General features: G+C 35.5%; 2 protein-coding genes across 2 annotated transcripts in view; one reads left to right on the top strand and one right to left on the bottom strand.

The window, feature by feature from the left end:
• Window positions 1-19757, bottom strand: part of Flo2 (flotillin-2) — a 305802-nt gene that overhangs the window by 96279 nt on the left and 189766 nt on the right. The window lies entirely within an intron of this gene.
• Window positions 1216-19757, top strand: part of LOC137249823 (glucose dehydrogenase [FAD, quinone]) — a 37860-nt gene continuing 19318 nt past the window's right edge. The window contains exon 1 of the mRNA XM_067781777.1: window positions 1216-2086. The gene's annotated coding sequence lies outside the window, so the exon portion shown is untranslated. The remainder of the gene's footprint in view (window positions 2087-19757) is intronic.

The raw sequence follows: 19757 nt of genomic DNA, 5'->3' as shown, positions 1-19757 counted from the left end.
CTTAAGAGCAGAACATATTTCATATAAGGGGCATCAGACCCCGTCATCAAATGAACTCTTCAGATCAGCTCATATCAGCAACTCACCTTGCTAGATCATATCGTACCAAATCACTTCACTTCTTAAAAAGTGGCAATTTCAATTCAAAGCATACATTACTCATTTTAGTAAGAAAAAATATTACTCTTATAAATGGTTAATTATCTTACTTGTTCTTGTTGCTTCAATGGTAAACTACTTCCTGACAGGCTTTGGCACTGGTATTAGCTAATCTGTCGGGAAATCAAACTAAGTAGTTGGACTACCGCATGTCTGTGGCATTGCTCTTAATATTTTTTTCTTTAGGCAAAAGCAACTCTTTGTTTTAAAAATGATCCTCAAATTACTATAAACATAAAAAGTCTGTAAAGTATCATAGCATCAGACCCCTCCATCAACTTTTCAGATCATATCATATCACCGCCTCACCTCATTATATCGCCTTGTACCCAATCACATCATTTCTTAAATTGTACCCATATGTGGAAATTTTATTGAATTAGATTTTTCAGTAAAGAAAGAAAACATCCTATTCGTTTGAATTAAAAAGTCAGTTATCTCAGCTGCTCTCGTTGCTAAAGTTGCAAAATATATTCTGACAGTCTTCTGAGGTGTGAACCCGGTACTCACAGGGGCCAACACTTCTGGTAGTAGCCCAATTGTCGCATATGCGAGCTGGTTAGATTACGGCATGTATCTAATCATAATAATATAATTATAATAATATTTTTTCCTTTAAGAAAAAAGCAACTCTTGCAAACATATTATCGTATCTGTAAATAACTATCATTATAAAAATTGACACTCTGGAGGCACTCTTCTGAATATATGTAATCCGGTACATTCCGCTAACAAGCTTCATTCAGGTACTAACCCGACCATCTGAGGAATGATTAAATATGACCAAATTGAACCTTGTACGACATCCCGTCCCCACCCCTAATGAGAAAATTGGGATCGCCAGAGCCTCACCTGCTCATCTTATGTAAAAAGGCCTTAAATAGTTTGTTAGGTAAAATTAAAACTCATATTAACCACACTGAAGTCAACTGACATCACATCACTTGCCAAATGTCACTAAAGAGGCAAACGATGAACAATCAAAGTAAACATGAAAATGGAAGAACATGAGCTTGATTAATAGAGAAAGCAATGAGAACCAAACAAGCCAAGTTAGTTGCATTATTTTGCACATCTGTGTTAAACGTACGTGATGACTACCACGTCCGGTGGCGACCATTAGATACGCAAAGTAATTGAAAGAGGTTAAACACGATAGGTGAATAGTTAACTGTGTTGACATTTAAATATGGAGCAAGTGATTTAAAAGTGGGCACAATTTTCTTTTGAAAAACTAAGATCACAAATTATTGACTAAATGTTGGGAAATTTGCAACTGATCTACTTATGTTAACAGGAAACAATTGAATAAAATAAATTTTATGCACAAGCGGCTAACAAGTGCTTTGTATTGATCATGGCCCTCATTCAATATAAGTTGTGCTATAGAGAGAAATTTGCTTACATCATCTTCATTACTCAACTAACAAAAATACGCTCACTGCATTAACCCAAGAAAAAGCATGTAAAGAAAAATGGGAGGAAAGGTAATTTTGGTGGCTTTGAAGGTACTACCTTGCCATATGAAGAAACAGTCAACGCGCATGCGTCAAGCTGTATAGAAATACCTGTTGTTAAGCTGCTAGTGCACGTAACGAAAAACAAAAGAATAAAAGAAAAAAAACGAAGATCAGGGACCAAAAAAGAAAGTGCACACGTAATGTGAAGAAATATTCTTGTGGAATTTGTGTTTATGTGAAAATACCAAAAAAAAAAAAAGGGAAATACCCACAATTTTGAAGTTGTGCGCTCTTCACAACAAGAGTGTACTCAAGAAAGTTGCATTCGCCACATGAAAAGTTCCAAATGAGACAACTATTCTGGAAGCATCTGACTCATTTAGCAAACATCTAGAATTGTTACAGCTTAAGCGAGAATAATAAACAAACAAAAAGTCGAAGCAGTTCAACGTACGAAGATCAAAATAGTAAGTGAAGAGACGGAGTTTTGCATGCACAAATAGAATAAATCCAAATAAAGAAAAGTGAAATAAAAAAATTAACATAAAAAAAAAAAAACAAGAAAAAAAAATAAGGAAATAATTATCATAGAATTATGAAATAAGCTTAAATCATCGTCATTATTAAATGGCGTTTAATCGGGTAGGCGATTATGACCGTTGTTCAGCAAGGTACGACATTTATTTCTGCTTTGCAATAACTGGCGCAAATCGGGAACACCAAGGGGGATGAAGTCTTCCTTCACCCGTCTCTCCCGACTCAATGGAAGTCTCTCCCTTCCAAATATGGGCGCCGAAATTTAAATTTTCTGGGCTTTCGTATTCACCCTGGATTGATAGTCAGTTTGAAGAAACTTGAAATTTTTTTAATTTACAGCAAGCAGTATCGCTTCTTCATGTCAACGCAGATACAGAAAGAATATTTAGAAAAAAGGCGTGAGTACTAAGTACTCGTCCAGTTTGATGTGCTAATATACGGGTCTAGAAAACTTTTTTTTTAATTAACTAGAGCATGCCTATGGGTTTAAGTTAAACCAAAACAGAGATCACTTTATCAGTAACAAATAATTACTTATTTGAGAAGAGCCTCGTTGGCTTGTTACCGACACCGATAAACTATTATCAAATGCAAAATTATCGTCGAATTATCTGTTTTATTGGCGGATGATTATCTCCGAGTCAACGGCTTTTTATGGGTTTCTTATCGGCTTGCAATCGACGGGTTACAGATGTGTTACCGATTTTATTAAAGTTTTATCGATATCAGTTTCATAACAAACTAGCTTTTTGATAAAAAAGCGATAACGCGAAGATAAAAATTCGAAAATATATCGATAACAAATCAACAACTTTTTTAAAACAAATCGATAACCGATATTTTTCGATAGATAGATTTACCGGTAAATATCGATAACATATTCGATAAATAGTCGACAACATTTCTATAGTAAATCAATAACAAAACGATACATCGTCGATAAAAAATGTACAACCTTTGTTATTGGAGGAAGGTTTATAACACTTCGATACAAATCGATTACTCGTCTATACCGCGTCGATAACACACCAATAACAAACAGATAACACGTCGATGAGAAACGTATAAAAACCGGCAACTCACGGAAAACTCATCGCTAACAAACCGTTACTACTTCGATATCAAATTGATAACACGCCGTGCAGTATAGGTTCCGGATTCGGTTTTGATTTCCAATATTTCTTTGCCTCTTCTTTCATTTTCTCCCGCTTCTTTCCCTTCTTTTCCTTGCATTTTCTTTCCTTTCTCTTGCTTGCCTTTATACATTGCTCCCACATTACGCTACAGTGTAGTGACTTCACCTCTTATGCTTACATTCTCTACTCCCCCATACATCAGACAGTCCCACACACTACGCCTAGGCTCAAGAAGTGCACTGGTTCAGATCTAGAACATTTTTCCTTCTGGGTATTTACCTACAAACATACAAGGCCGGAATAAGGATGTGAGGGCCCCAGGTCCAGTTCATGTGAGTGGTTCCGCCTAGCACGTAACTGAATTCAGTAACATATTGCTTTTTTCAACAGTTTACTCGTGTTAAAAAGTTACTTAACTTTTACAAATGACGGTAAGTTAATTGAAAGTTTGACATTAAGGGAAAATCAATTCGTCACAGCCCCATTCATACATTAATTTCATGTAAAAACAATTGATGTCATTGGAACGAAACTTCTTACATCTCTCATAGCTTGGGATATTCGTATTAAGTTTACAAGTCCCAGCAAAATCTTTTGGCCTCAGCGAACCCATAATACGGTCCTGCATACAAACATATATACATTTAAGTTAAAATCGAAATAATCATACTAAACGCCATGAAGAGGAAACCAACTTATGATCAAAAGATTCATGAATTACGAGTTTACGACATTTTCTCGCTTCTATGAAATTTGCGTAGGATGAAAGAAACTCCTCACGCGAAAGCTAAAAAAATAGTTGTTTCATATAATGCCCCGATAAAATTTCTGACAAAAGTAAACATTTATACCTTTCGAAAAAAGTTGTATGTGAAAAAAATTCCACTTGCTTGCCTTTTTAATTATGAAAAATGCTAAAAAAAATTTAATTGAAAAAAGTTAGTAACTAAAAGTAAAAAAAAAAGAAAAAATAAAGTAATGAAATAATTTTGTAAACAAAAATTTCAAGCAATACGATTCACAATTGCGATATGTAGTAACTCTAAGGCCACGTTTATACATGCACTAATCTACAATAAATCCTCAATAGATAATCTACGCGTTTATATATGTTCCATCACTATGGACTAGATTACTATCGTGTCAAGTTTTCACGTTTCTCTTTTAAATCGGCATCTCTAAAATTTGTGCATAATTACGGATTATCGAAGGGAAAAATTTTAATGAGAAATCTAGTTATTTAATTAACAATTGGGAGTTAAGTAGGAAGATAGTATTGTTATATGTAAACTAGGTTTAAGGTCCACTTGCAGAACGGAAAGTTTTTTTTTTAGTTCAGACCTCTTTGAAAAAAATTATCAAAAAATTATGAGTTCAAACCCTCATGTCAGGTTAACTCTGAGTTAAAAAGTTAACTTCTTAACTTTTGACTGAGACATCTATAATGCTGTTGAGTTGGCATATACTGGGAAGTCAGTGGTTTTGTTACTGGGACTGAAATACCACAGTAAATGGCATCCTTAGTTTTGTAGACGGGAATATAAAGTAATGTACCCTTAACTTCCGCTGCCGCTAAGTGAATGGCGCAGTAAACAGCGACTGCTACAATTTGCTACTAGCGCTAGTTGTTGAAAATTTTGAAGCTTGGTTGGAATTCATTTTTTGACTCAATCTAAAATACATTAGGTTTTTTACTTTGCCAGTTTTTGTGAGGCGGTCGGGTGAGATGCAGTCAAATGGCGCCAGTTGCAGATTCCAAGGGATCTTAGATCGATCTGAGTTTTGTCCTTCTACCGGAGTGCGGGCCTCGACGTGCTCGAGGTGGTCGTGCTAGTACCTTATCGGTGCTTTTTACTGGAACGTTTATGAATCCGGTAAAGGACCATCAACATCGATAACCCTCCCCAGGACATTCAGGAGTGTCCTTATCGCAACAACAACAACAGCAACAACAGTGCGGATCTCGGAGCCTGCATGTGCAAGTATAGAAAGGAAGCTCCCGAAACGATTTATCAACCAAAAGATCTCAGAATTTTTATTTTAAATAGTGCCGCAAAGACGAGTTTCCATGTAAAATTGTATTGCGTTTTAGTACTTTTTACAAAACAAAAAATTACGCAAAATTTTTGGCATAACCAATAATAAGCGACACGATAATATCAAATGTCTAATTTGTATTTATATATTTTTTATATATTTCAAAAATGTTTAAATGGTATCTTTTATAGACTGTTTATTTTTATACTCAGCTGGGCAGAGCTTAAAGAGTATATTAATTTTGTTCGCATAACGGTACCGTAACGGCATAACCTAATCGAGATAGATATAGACTTCTATATATCAAAATTATCTGGGCGAAAAAAGAAATTCATTTAGCCATGTCCGTCCGTCCGTCCGTAAACACGATAACTTGAGTAAATTTTGAGGTATCTTAATGAAATGAAATTCCGGGGCACTCATCTCAAATCGATATTTAAAATGAACTAAATCGGACTATAACCACGCCCACTTTTTCGATATCGAAAATCTCGGAAACCCGAAAAAGTGCTTATCGCATCATTACCAAAGACGGATAAAGCGATGAAACTTGGTAGGTGGGTGGGTTGACTTTATGACGCAGAGTAGAAAATTAGTAAAATTTTGGACAATGGGCGTGGCACCGCCCACTTTTAAAAGAAGGTAATTTAAAAGTTTTGCAAGCTGTAATTTGCCAGCTGGGTATGTAATGTTCCGTTACACCCAAACTTAGCCTTCCTTACTTGTTCTATATAGTAATATCTACATGTCATTCGGTAACAAAATATGAGTGCCAGTCACGCGTACGGGGAGGAAGCCGTAGCTCTTTTCTCATCGCTGCTCTATATGGGCGAAGCTACCCAGCCTATTTGAAAACTAACACCCTCATTCTGCGCTGGCGAAAGAGACGCTTAACGAACTATACCTGCGATGGCGATATCGTCCGCTAATGGTACTCTGCTTACATTGTCGATTGTCGTCTAGCTCTGTGTTATTCGCCAACTGCATAAAATCAATTGTCAAGTTTGTTTTAGTCCTTCCAAGGAAAGGTTTTTTGTTTTGTTAAAAGTTCAAAAATCCTATACAATTTTATAGAGAGAATACAACAACTTCGTGCCATCATTTGAAATAATAACGAATATATATTATATTTTGATGGATACGTCCTTTTTAATTTTTAGAACGCGTTTCGTAAAAAAAAACTAAATTGCTAAATAACGGACATCCTAATATACATTGTAAAACTGCATTTGTATATGCATATATTTTTCATAGAAGTTACTCCTCCACGCTTAGGTTAACAAGCTTTTATTGCTCGTCATTATTGCAGTGGTTTGAAGTTTTGTTTTTGTTATTTAGTAGCCAAGCGTTAAATTTCACTTTCACGAACATATTTGTGATCGTACCAAATTAGGGGTATGACATTTTTCTCACATAACAGCTACGGCGTAGGGGAGGAAATAATGAAAAACAACTCCATAGTAGTAGTAAAGATCGATTTGTTGCATAATACACTTAATTCGATTACGATATTACCTTAGAACGATGTTTTTAGAGATTGAAGTAGAGGGAAAATGTGCGTAGAGAAATCGAGCTACGAGGTTTGAATATACTAGCTCTACTTTTCGTATTGTATAGAAATGGCACTGTTGGTTTTGTTGCGGCAGAATTTTATAGTTTTGTTTCAGACAAATTAAACGCTTTAATTTATTTCATGAAAAAATTATCAAGGTTCATACTTTCGCATGTCAAATTTCAATGAAGAAATGACCAAAATGTCTCTGTCGGATTTCAAAATTGTCACCAATGCAATATAATTTCCTTCTTTCTTTTCGCTAAAGCCTTCGTGTTGGCGTTTTCAAAATTGAAATTTAAATTCAACTTATATTATTTATCATGCTTGTTAAGTTAGCATTTATTTGCTTCCGACAACGCTGATTTGCATTTGTCATTGTGAAATTTTTATTTTGACTGTCAATTGTTAGCACCATCGTTCAACATTGTTTATGTATATACCCAACTGTACTTGTACACAGGGTATTATAGCTTTTTGATTGGATAACGATTGGTTGTACAGGTATAAAGTAATCTTGATAGATATAGACTTCCATTTATCAAAATCATCAGTATCGAGAAAAATGTGATTAAGCCATGTTCGTCCGTCCGTCTGTTCCTCCGCTAACACGATAACTTGAGAAACTATTGAGATATCTTCACCAAATTCGATATACGGGCTAATCTGGACCCAGAATAGATTGGTATAAAATGAGCGAAATCGAACGGTAACCACGCCCACTTTTTCGATATCGAAAAATTATAAAAATGCAAAAAATGAGATAATCCAAAAATGAATACCGCTAAGCTAATGAAATTTGGTAGGTGGATTGGTTTTATGACGCAAAACAGAGATTCAACAAAATTTGGAATATGAGCGTGGCACCACCCACATTTAGAAGAAGAAAATTTGGAAGAAACCGTAAATCAAAAGCCGTTAAAGACATGAAATTATATAGACTGAGTGAAGATAATTAAAATTCGTTAAAGACCACGCCCACTTTTCGTAACAAAGTTTGCAATAACTACATTTAACTGACTAACAACAGCGTTTCAAGTGCACAGCTGGGTATTTAATTTTCGGTTTCACCCGAACTGAGACTTTCTTACTTCTTTTCTTTGTGACTGTCGATTTCCAATTATTGTCGGCAACAATTTTATTTCAGAAACAAAAAAAAACTGCGTCGCCTTTCTTATTTCTAAGAATCCAAGTTTATTTTTATTTTTTTATTATTATTATAGTTTGAATTCTATTTTTAGAAATATTTCTCAACCTCCATGACTTTGTGTCTTATACAACAATCAAAACTAAAATGTACTTTGAATTAAAATTCGCTTTTTTCAATTTAGCTTCATTTCTGATTTCAATCAGTAGATAAATAAAATACAGAATCCATTTTTGTCTTCGTTTTTGTATATCTGTTATCTGCTTTTTTTTTTAAGAATATATATTTTTATTTTGATAGATAGATCAAAAATCACATATTATACAACAGCAATTGTAAACATTTCCTCACGTTTATGGGATTTTTAAATCATTGGTTCAGTGCGCCAAATAAATTCCATACTATGACTCCATCTAGAGATTCAGTAGAGATTTAGGTCTCTGAAGAGAGAGACATGTTAAATCTTGCAGGCTCTATAATACAAAACTAAATCTAGAAACGCGATAAATTTAAGTTAAGTCCCCGTGAAATCTTCAATTAAATTGTGCAATCGATTCAATATTTTGAGTATGGCCACCTTCAATTTATATGTCATGTAATTTTTTGATAGGAAAAGGTAGAAGCAATTTAAAATTTTTCATCCATGATTTTCTTTTTTGGGAAATTTTCAAATTTAGATATTTTATATTTTATATTACCAAACTTCGGTGAAATAAAAAAAATTGCAAAATATAATATTCAGGTATATTTTTGCATTGTGGAAAATGTGAAAATTTAGGTGTTCCATTCGGAAAACTTAAAACGTGACGTGATAATACTTTATTATTTTTTTAATATGAAAACGTAATTGTAATAAAATTAGAGATAGCGTGGATTCAAATATATGATTTAACCAGGCTCAAAACTAAAGCTTGCAATGGAGACCTAGTACAAGTAAAACATAATAAGTAAGTAAGTAAGTAAGTAAGTAAATAAGTAGTAGTGAACAGCGAAGGCATTGTTAAATAAAGCGCTGCTAAAAATCCAATGTAACAAGGCTCTGTTGATGCGCGCCTGTAAATATACTACACAATTTGGATCGAAAAACATGCTTTGTGGATTGCATTCCAAAAGCAATAAATATTTGGCATTGCATTCTCCAAAAAATTATATACGGCTTTGCATTTGCTACGTCATGGCAAATACGCAACCTCAAAAACCGTAGTTGTTTATTTTTGCTGATGCGTTGCAAACATGTGATATAAGTTATATATATGACCGATCTCTACGATTTTTTTAGACAAAATTTTTTGTAATATTTGTAAGCATTGCTTGAAATTCGAAGCTTCTATCTGTTCAAATGGGGCAGAAATTACGAAAAGTACCAAAAAGTACCCTTATACTCCGCTACTCTAGGGAGTTCAAGATTTTGTGCAAATGGTCTAGCATGATTGCATTTGCAAACTGGCGTAGCTTATTTTCACAATACCCCAACAAAATATACGACTATGCATTGGCTATGTCATTGCAAATACGCAACATGAAAAACTGATATATTGTTTCCAACTCTGAATAAAAAGAATCAGCAACCGTCAATACAAAACAAAGTAAAAGAAAGGAAAATTATAAATAAAAAAGTTGCTAACGATCCGTAGCTTGAAATTGCTATAGCAACACTTCCAATATCAAATACACAAAACTTTAAGCTGCCTTCATTTCGAAAATTTCAAGTTCTACCCCTAATGTACATATTCATACAGGCAAACACTTTTACACATACAGTATCGGTCATAACTAAAGCACCTCGATTAAACGACGAACCTTAACTTTATATTAAAGGCCTTTCATATTAAAGTTGACTTAATTTTATTTACAGATATTGCTTACGCTGCATAATTTGCACAAAATTAAGCAAAAATCTGACAATTAAAGTGTAAGTGTAAGTAGCTTAAAAACTGCGCTTAATATTTAAATTTTTTTTTTAATTTAATATAAATATATAAATTTAATATAACGAAATCCTAAAACTGCATGGTTATATCGAAAAGAAGCGAAAGCTGGTCTGAAAAAAAGTAAAGTAAAGTAAAAAGCACAAAATGTAAAAAGTATGAATATTTTTCTTAAATGAAATTTATTAAGCATGAGCGATATTTGTAAAAAAAGAAAAATTTCATACAAAAAACGCTCAAGAAATGCTGAAGAAAAATTTCGCTTGTCAAGTAGTATCCACCTTTCAAGAAAACTCACACGCTTTGTGTTACTTTTTTCTAAAGATTTTTTAGCATAAGTGCATAAGAGCCTTCTGCGATTTACAACCAGATTGACTGAATTTTGTGTGTGTTAGTGCAGTCGGATGGCTTCGTGACACACGTATTTGTTGTCGGCTACACGTTGATGAAAATCAAAAATTTTTGATTTTTTCATTTGACGCTAGCTTATTTGATAGTCGCGGGGTGTGATTGACAAAACAGCAGTGTTGTATTTAGTTTGTGTCGACATTCAAAATGAACAAGTGCGCGGAAGAACAGCAATTCATATTAAAATTTATTGAAAATTATCAACGTTTACCAGCTTTATGGAATGTAAAGCTTTTATTATTATTTAATAAAATTTTTATTAATTTTTTTATTATCTAATAAAACTGCTGTAGTTGCAAGTAAAAAATTCATCATCCGATGACGACATATTAACGACCGAACGCTACGGTTTCTCAATGCAAATGTTGATTGACGGCTTTTTATTTGATAGTCGCGGGGCAAGCGTCAAATACCCGACACGCACACATACAAAAATTCAGTCAATCTGGTTGTAAATCGCAGGAGGCTCTAAGGGGGCCTTGGTTTCATCAAGAAATATACATATGTAAGTGTGTCTCATTATATCATCAGCAACAACCCTGTACGAACACAGTTGGTTAAATACCGGGGATAACAGTGACAGTATTTATGAGTTTTTTGAATGGAATTTTCAATTCTATTTGAGCACAAGTGTTCTTTTCTCTTGTTTAGTGTATCGTCTTCAACTAAAGTGCATTTTCAATTCGAATTTGTTAGTTTTAACAAATTTTCTTCTAATGCATTGCTGAATCTGACTTTCGTGCCTTGCAGGTAAGTGATGCCGCTTCGTAGAGAACAGAGATAAAGGAAATGTGAAAATCCAATCAAAATTTTTTTACACAAGAAATATATACAAGATTTTTCTTGAGCGTTTTTTATGATATGTATACCGCGCTCTAATGGTTAAAACTCGCTATTTAATGGTGATGAGAATGTTTGGTCCGACACTGTATATATATATGTATGTACTTTCGTATATTTACTTTTATTTGTGTATAGATAACGTAACAGTACCGTTAATGCCGCAAAATAAAATAAAAAGTATTTAGCAAATTTTGCATCGTTTGTTTGGGTGCATTGCCCAGCCGATAAACGGAAGTAAATTTTTTTTTGCTAAGAAATGAGTGATTATTGAGGTAAACTTTTTTTTTGGTATTTAAAAGGCATTTGTTTTGTAAAAAGCTATTATAAGCCCTGATATTGTAAATAAATAATTTTAGGCTTTTATATTTTTTAAGTGGGAATATTTTTTTTTTCATATTTACACGTTTTATCCTGTTAATTGGTGATTGAGAGATCTCGGTAGAGCGGGAAAATATATCGCTAGGCTGTGTGTAGATAGTTTTGAGCAGGCATGCTTAACCAACGAACCGATATCATTTCGTTACGATAATGTGGAAGAAGAAGAAATGACTTTGTTTCGTTTATTAACGTTAAGAACGTCAAATTAACGAAATGATTTTGTTTCGTTTTCTGCATATCAAAATGAAATCAAATCGCTTATGTTGATTATTAATTTCAAACTATGCTGGCAAAGCTGATTGATGGCGGAGTCATTAAAAGTGAAAGCATTAGCCAAACTGATTGCAACTTTTCTCATGAATTTTGACAGTACGAACATTTTTCAGAGTATTTTTGACATTTAACGAATTACACAAACAAATTACATGAAGTTTGTGTGTATGTCCGCTCGCTGTTACCACCTTACGGCTTCACCATGGCTATAGCATTGCCAGCACAATTCAAACATAAAGTATCACGTTTTTGTTAACGTTTTTAACGTTACCGAAAGCTTTTTGTTTCGATTAAAAACGAGATACAATTTATCTTGATAATTTCTTTATCGATAATATTTCGAAGTGTTTCAACGGAAACGGTGGAAATTTTTTGATAAACGATTAGCTTAACGTTAAGGTGCATCCCTGGTTTTGAGCTATGAACTCTATAGATAGTTTGAAAAAGTATGTAGATCTTTCCTCCTTGGTAAGGTCTGCAACATATGGCACCTTATCCGACAACAACTACAACTTCTAGGCTAAAAAAAGTTGCTTTTGACTGTAAATCAGTCTTATGATAAAGGTTATTTGCTTTCAATTAAAGGCTGTGCCGAAAAGAAAGTGCACACTTTTTCCCTTGTAATTCGACGAGTTTTGTCGTTTTTTCTTAAATTTTCTTTTTAATGATCAAGGAAGGAAGCCAAAGAAGTGTTCTTTATTTTCACAGAGTTTTGTTTTTACCAGCTTTAATTTACTTTTGTACACCTTTTTCAAGAAAAGTTACCTTTTCTATGGTGTGAGGACTTAGCCGTAGTCCATAGCGCCCGACTATGTGGCTGAGCGGTGCATCTAAGCTGTTACGCCTCATAGGAGGCTGACGTGATGTCGGCGAAGAAGAACTACCAGCTCCCTTAGTCCAGGGTGTTATGCGGATCGTGGCAATTGGGCAGCCAGTAGCTATATTCCGCTGTATTCCAACGGAGCCTTCCTGTATTCTAACGATGACCTACGAGCGCTCTTGTGGAGGATGGCTTACTCCCCAATTTTAATATTAGACAGCTAAGCCAGCTTTGTCGGGCAGGTGGTCGTACGACCAATATAAACTACTTAATATCTTATGGAAATAAAGAGGAGAGATGGAGAAAGGCAAGTCGGTAAACATGCACTGCAGTGGGTAAGAAGTAATCTTTAAGAGTCTTCCCAGATATTGCGGGGATTTCAACAATGTTTCTAAACAGGCGATCATAGAGGGCCTTGAGAACATTGTAGTACATCCAGCCCTAACCAGATGGATTGGCTGCATATTTAGCTGAAGGAACATTACTTCGTAATGGGGCTTTATGAGACCACAAAATCTGTATACAGCCTCTGCTTTCTGGTCATTAACTCAGAGCTCAGGCGGTTCGATGGGGGACCCCTGAAATTTACGGCGTATACAGATGAAACTGCAGTTATCATAAGTGGAAAGTGCTTCCAAAAAATTAGCTCTTTAGCCACAATAGAGGTCTCTTAGAGCCACAATTGAGGTGTAACGTTGGCCGAAGGGCGCTCAAGTGGCAGATGAGTATACCGATGTTTCCAAAATAAACGAAGGGGTACGGCCTAGAAACTGCCATATCACTGCTGTTCTTTTCAGGCGGAAGAAGGAGGAAAATAGCTTAAATAATAGCCCGGAAAATTTTTACACTATATCTCTCATAGCACAGCATCTAAAAATGTGTTAGTGTGCAAGCAATCCCTGGAAAGAATAGGGTTAATTAGTAATTTACATCTATATTGCGTGCCTGGGCATATGGGAATAGTGGATATGAAATAGCGGATGAGCTAGATAAACAGGGCGCATCCCTCGAAGCTTGTACCGGAGACCTCGCAATCAGATTGGGCGAGATTAAAAGAAGGCGAGAGCTGCACATGATCGACCCAGCAAGAAAGGCGTGGAACCAAGCGCGGAGCTGCACTGTTGAACTGTAACAAAGGTTCTCGTATCATTGAAAAGAGGAGACTGTCGGCCTATGATGGGTAGTTTGACTAAACGCCGCCTTCTTGCGTCAAATGCTTTTAAATTAGGCCTTTTCAGCGAAAGCAGATGTAAGAAGTGCGGGTGGAGGGAAGAAACGGTTTAGCACATTTTTTGGTCGTAGAGTGGCACTGCTACCATATCTACTATGCTAAATCTTCACTTTTTCCCATGCTCTTGTTCTTCAATTAGCAGTAGAGCAAACATTGTGTAAAATCTATCGATGAAGAACTTAAAGTAAAAACCAGAACGGACCATACTCTCTAACAGTACCTTAGCCATAATGATAACTAAAAGTGTGCACTCTCTTTTCGGAACAGTCTTTATCATTATTGTCTTAACACTTTTGTTTTCTACTTTTCGTAAAGCGACCTATACTGGCTTTGTTTTAAATAGTGAAATTAGGCAAATTTTACCAAATACTTCACATATTTAAATAAGTTCAAATAGAGAAACCCCAAATATTTTGTTAACAAATATTTGTCACACTCACGTACATATGTATGTATGTATGTATGTAAGTATATGAATTTATAAATATTGGAATGCGTAACATCAAAAATTTGGGAAACAATTTTTTTCAAATAGAAAATAGAGGTAAATTGCGCCAAGTTTTTGTTCTGGCAGCTTCAGCGCCCTTTTTTCGTTCCGATCCTATCAGTTTGGAAATCCCATGGATGAAAAATTAAATAAAAAGTATATCTTATTATACATAGTTGAATGTACTGTGTAAATCCGAGAAATAATTTGTACATCTTTAGCACAAAACCTTCGGAAAATTTGTTTGCGACTACGATAATAACAAGTTTCATAACTTTATTGATCTTTGACAATGAACTATCGAATTTTTTCCATTTTTCGATACAGTTTTTTTTTTAAGTGGGCATGTTTGCCAACCGAATTTGTTATTTTGACGAAGTAAACAAGGACAATTTATTATCTTCAATGCCTTGCAAAGCTATTAAATTGTCTTCTCCCGAATGTGGGCGGTGGCAAGCCCATTTTCCGAAATTTTCAAAAATTTCTATTTTGTGTCATAAGGTCAACCAACATATCAAGTTATTCCAAATTTCGTAAAGATATCTCAAATTTTACTGAAGTTATCGTGCTAAAGGACGGACAGATATAGCCAAATAAAAATCTTTTTCGATGCTGAAAAATTTGACATAAGCATGGCGGAACTACATATACAAGGTGGCAGCACGGTGACATGCATACAAATATAAATACAAATTCCATGTACTTTGTTTTTGTTAATCGATGGACTAGTGTCAAAATTGCCCTCGCCGGAAGTTGATGTGTCAAATCATACTAAAAAAGTACCAATCAGCTGATTTCCGGCGGTCACCTGTTCCTGGTTCCGCCATGGACACGAGAAAGTCTATATCGTCATAGTTCGTCTGACAAGCGAACTCAATGCTTTATTTTAATATTTTGCTACATAAAGTTTGTTAAATGTAAGATTTTTCTAACTTATGTCGCTGTCAAAGCGTCAAAGCGAAGCAATGCGGCAAAAGTTTTATGTAAATCTGGCCTTAGCATAAGCTCGTTGGTGGATTTAAAGCAAAGGACGCAGCAATGCGTTTCATTGTTGTTTTAATGTTGCTGTCAAAGCGTTTTTGCAAATTCGCCTTAAGTTAACAATATCTCAACTTTTTGTCTCGCTTTACAATTCATATTCTTTGTGTGGCAAGATATATTTGCGGCCATGCATTGAACTCATCTGTCAGGCGAATTAATGCAGTAAAACGTTTTATGTAAATACGGCAAAACAAAAAGGTGTTCTGTGAAGATACATATGTATACTGTGGATCATGCAGCCGTTTACTTTTTTAAACGGCAACCGCAGTTCTAAAGCGGCCCAGAGCAAATTTTTTTGTTTCCGCCATCGGGTTATTGATACTGACTAAAAAATTCGTTTTTTTAAACCACCATATACAACTTCGGATAAAAAGTAGGCAGTGCACCGTCTTATAAATCGTGACCCCCATTCCTTCATCAGGTTTGTGAAAGAGCTCCAAGTGATAAGACCTTTTCCTTAATAAGTAATCTATACTAATTATATAAAAATGCTTATATGGGCAATGTTTGTAACGGATAATCTCAAGAAGTACCAAACCGATTTTTATGATTTTTTTTTAAAGAAAGTATTGACGCAAATAAACACCCTGCGTTTTTTTGTTTTTTCCATTTTCACAAACTAAAGCCCTTTATTATACTCAGTTGAGCAGAGCTCACAGAGTATATTAAGTTTGATTGGATAACGGTTGGTTGTACATATATAAAGGAATCGAGATAGATATAGACTTCCATATATCAAAATAATCAGGATCGAAAAAAAATTTGATTGAGCCATGTCCGTCCGTCCGTCCGTCCGTTAACACGATAACTTGAGTAAATTTTGAGGTATCTTGATGAAATTTGGTATGTAGGTTCCTGAGCACTCATCTCAGATCGCTATTTAAAATGAACGATATCGGACTATAACCACGCCCACTTTTTCGATATCGAAAATTTCGAAAAACCGAAAAAGTGCGATAATTCATTACAAAAGACCGATGAAGCGACGAAACTTGGTAGATGAGTTGAACTTATGACGCAGAATAGAAAATTAGTAAAATTTTGGACAATGGGCGTGGCACCGCCCACTTTTAAAAGAAGGTAATTTAAAACTTTTGCAAGGTGTAATTTGGCAGTCGTTGAAGATATCATGATGAAATTTGTCAGGAACATTACTACTATTACTATATGTACGCTTAATAAAAATTAGCAAAATCGGGGAAGGACCACGCCCACTCTTAAAAAAAATTTTTTTTTAAAGTAAAATTTTTACAAAAAATTTAATATCTTTACAGTATATAAGTAAATTCTGTCAACATTCAACTCCAGTAATGATATAGTGCAACAAAATACAAAAATAAAAGAAAATTTCAAAATGGGCGTGGCTCCGCCCTTTTTCATTTAATTTGTCTAGGATACTTTTAACGCCATAAGTCGAACAAAAATTAACCAATCCTTTTGAAATTTAGTAGGGGAGTAGATTTTACGACGTTAACTGTTTTCTGTGAAAATGGGCGAAATCGGTTGATGCCACGCCCAGTTTTTATTCACAGTCGTCCGTCCGTCCGTCCGTCTGTCCGTTAACACGATAACTTGAGTAAATTTTGAGGTATCTTCATGAAATTTGGTATATATGTTCCTGGGCACTCATCTCAGATCGCTATTTAAAATGAACGATATCGGACAATAACCACGCCCAATTTTTCGATATCGAAAATTTCGAAAAATCAAAAAAGTGCGATAATTCATTACCAAATACGCATTAAGCGATGAAACTTGGTAGGTGAGTTGAGCTTATGACGCAGAATAGAAAACTAGTAAAATTTTGGCCATTGGGCGTGGCACCGCCCACTTTTAAATGAAGGTAATTTAGAAGTTTTGCAAGCTGTAATTTGGCAGTCGTTAAAGATATCATGATGAAATTTGGCAGGAACATTACCCTTATTACTTTATGTCTGCTTAATAAAAATTAGCAAAATCGGAGAACGACCATGCCCACTTTTTAAAAAAAAATTTTTTTAAATTCAAATTTTAAAAGAAGAGTTAATATCTTTACAGCATATAAGAAATTATGCCAACATTCAACTCCAGTAATGATGTGGTGCAACAAATTACAAAAATAAAAGAAAATTTCAAAATGGGCGTGGCTCCGCCTTTTTTCATTTAATTTGTCTAGGATGCTTTTAATGCCATAAGTCGAACAAAAATTAACCAATCCTTGTGAAATTTGGTAGAGGCTTGGCTCCTAGAACGATAACTGTTTTCTGTGAAAAAGGGCGAAATCGGTTGAAGCCACGCCCAGTTTTTATACACAGTCCACCGTCTGTCCTTCCGCTCGGCCGTTAATACAATAACTTGAGCAAAAATCGATATATCTTTACTAAACTTAGCACACGTACTTATCTGAACTCACTTTATCTCGATATAAAAAATGGCCGAAATCCGACCATAACCACGCCCACTTTATCGATATCGAAAATTACGAAAAATCAAAAAATGCCATAATTCTATACCAAATACGAAAAAAGGAATGAAACATTGTAACTGGATTGGTTTATTGACGCAAAATATAACTTTGGAAAAAACTTTGTAAAATGGGTGTGACACCTACCATATTAAGTAGAAGAAAATGAAAAAGTTCTACAAGGCGAAATCAACAGCCCTTGGAATTTTGGCAGGAATACTGTTAGTGGTATTCCATATATAAATAAATTAGCAGTACCCGACAGATGATTTTCTGGATCACCTGGTCCACATTTTGGTCGATATCCCGAGAACGCCTTCACATATACATCTAAGGGCCACTCGCTTTTAAAACCCTCATTAATACCTTTAATTTGATATCCATATCGTACAAACACATTCTAGAGTCACCCCTGGCCCACCCTAATGGCGATATCTCGAAAAGGCGTCCACCTATAGACCTAATGCCCACTCCCTATTAAAATGCTCAGTAACACCTTTCGTTTGATACCCATATCGTACAAACATTCTAGAGTCACCCCTGGCCCACCCTAATAGCGATATCTCGAAAAGGCGTCCACCTATAGACCTAATGCCCACTCCCTATTAAAATGCTCAGTAACACCTTTCGTTTGATACCCATATCGTACAAACATTCTAGAGTCACCCCTGGCCCACCCTAATGGCGGTATCTCGAAAAGGCGTCCACCTATAGACCTAATGTCCACTCCCTCTTAAAATGCTCAGTAACACCTTTCGTTTGATACCCATATCGTACAAACATTCTAGAGTCACCCCTGGCCCACCCTAATGGCGATATCTCGAAAAGGCGTCCACCTATAGACCTAATGTCCACTCCCTCTTAAAATGCTCAGTAACACCTTTCGTTTCATACCCATATCGTACAAACATTCTAGAGTCACCCCTGGCCCACCCTAATGGCGATATCTCGAAAAGGCGTCCACCTATAGACCTAATGCCCACTCTCTTTTGAAATGCTCAGTAACACCTTTCGTTTGATACCCATATCGTACAAACATTCTAGAGTCACCCTTGGTCCACCTTTATGGCGATATCTCGAAAAGGCGTCCACCTATTGAACTAAGGATTACTCCCTTTTAAAATACTCATTACCACCTTTCATTTGATACCCATATCGTACAAACACATTCTAGAGTCACCTCTGACCCACCCTAATGGCGATATCTCGAAAAGGCGTCCACCTATAGACCTAATGCCCACTCCCTCTTAAAATGCTCAGTAACACCTTTCGTTTGATACCCATATCGTACAAACATTCTAGAGTCACCCCTGGCCCACCCTAATGACGATTTCTCGAAAAGGCGTCCACCTATAGACCTAATGCCCACTCCCTCTTAAAATGCTCAGTAACACCTTTCGTTTGATACCCATATCGTACAAACACATTCTAGAGTCACCCCTGCCCACCCTAATGACGATATCTCGAAAAGGCGACCACCTATAGACCTCATGCCCACTCCCTCTTAAAATGCTCAGTAACACCTTTCGTTTGATATGGCGATATCTCGAAACGGCGTCGACCTATGGAACTAAGGATCACTCCTTTTCAAAATACTCATTAACAGCTTTCATTCGATACCCATATCGTACAAACATATTCTAGAGTCACTCCTGGTCCACCTTTATGGCGATTTCTCGAAAAGGCGTTCACCTATAGAACTAAAGCCCATTCCCTTTTAAAATACTCATTACCACCTTTCATTTGATACCCATATCGTACAAACACATTCTAGAGTCACCCCTAGTCCAACTTAATGGCGATATCTCGAAAAGGCTTCCACCGATAGACCTAAGGCCCACTCCCTCTTAAAATGCTCAGTAACACCTTTCATTTGA

The sequence above is a fragment of the Eurosta solidaginis genome, chromosome 4 (genome assembly GCF_040869045.1).
Source record: "Eurosta solidaginis isolate ZX-2024a chromosome 4, ASM4086904v1, whole genome shotgun sequence".
NCBI lineage: Eukaryota > Metazoa > Arthropoda > Insecta > Diptera > Tephritidae > Eurosta > Eurosta solidaginis.
The sequence above is the reverse complement of the archived record's forward strand: the minus strand, read 5'-3'. Positions and strand labels throughout refer to the sequence as shown.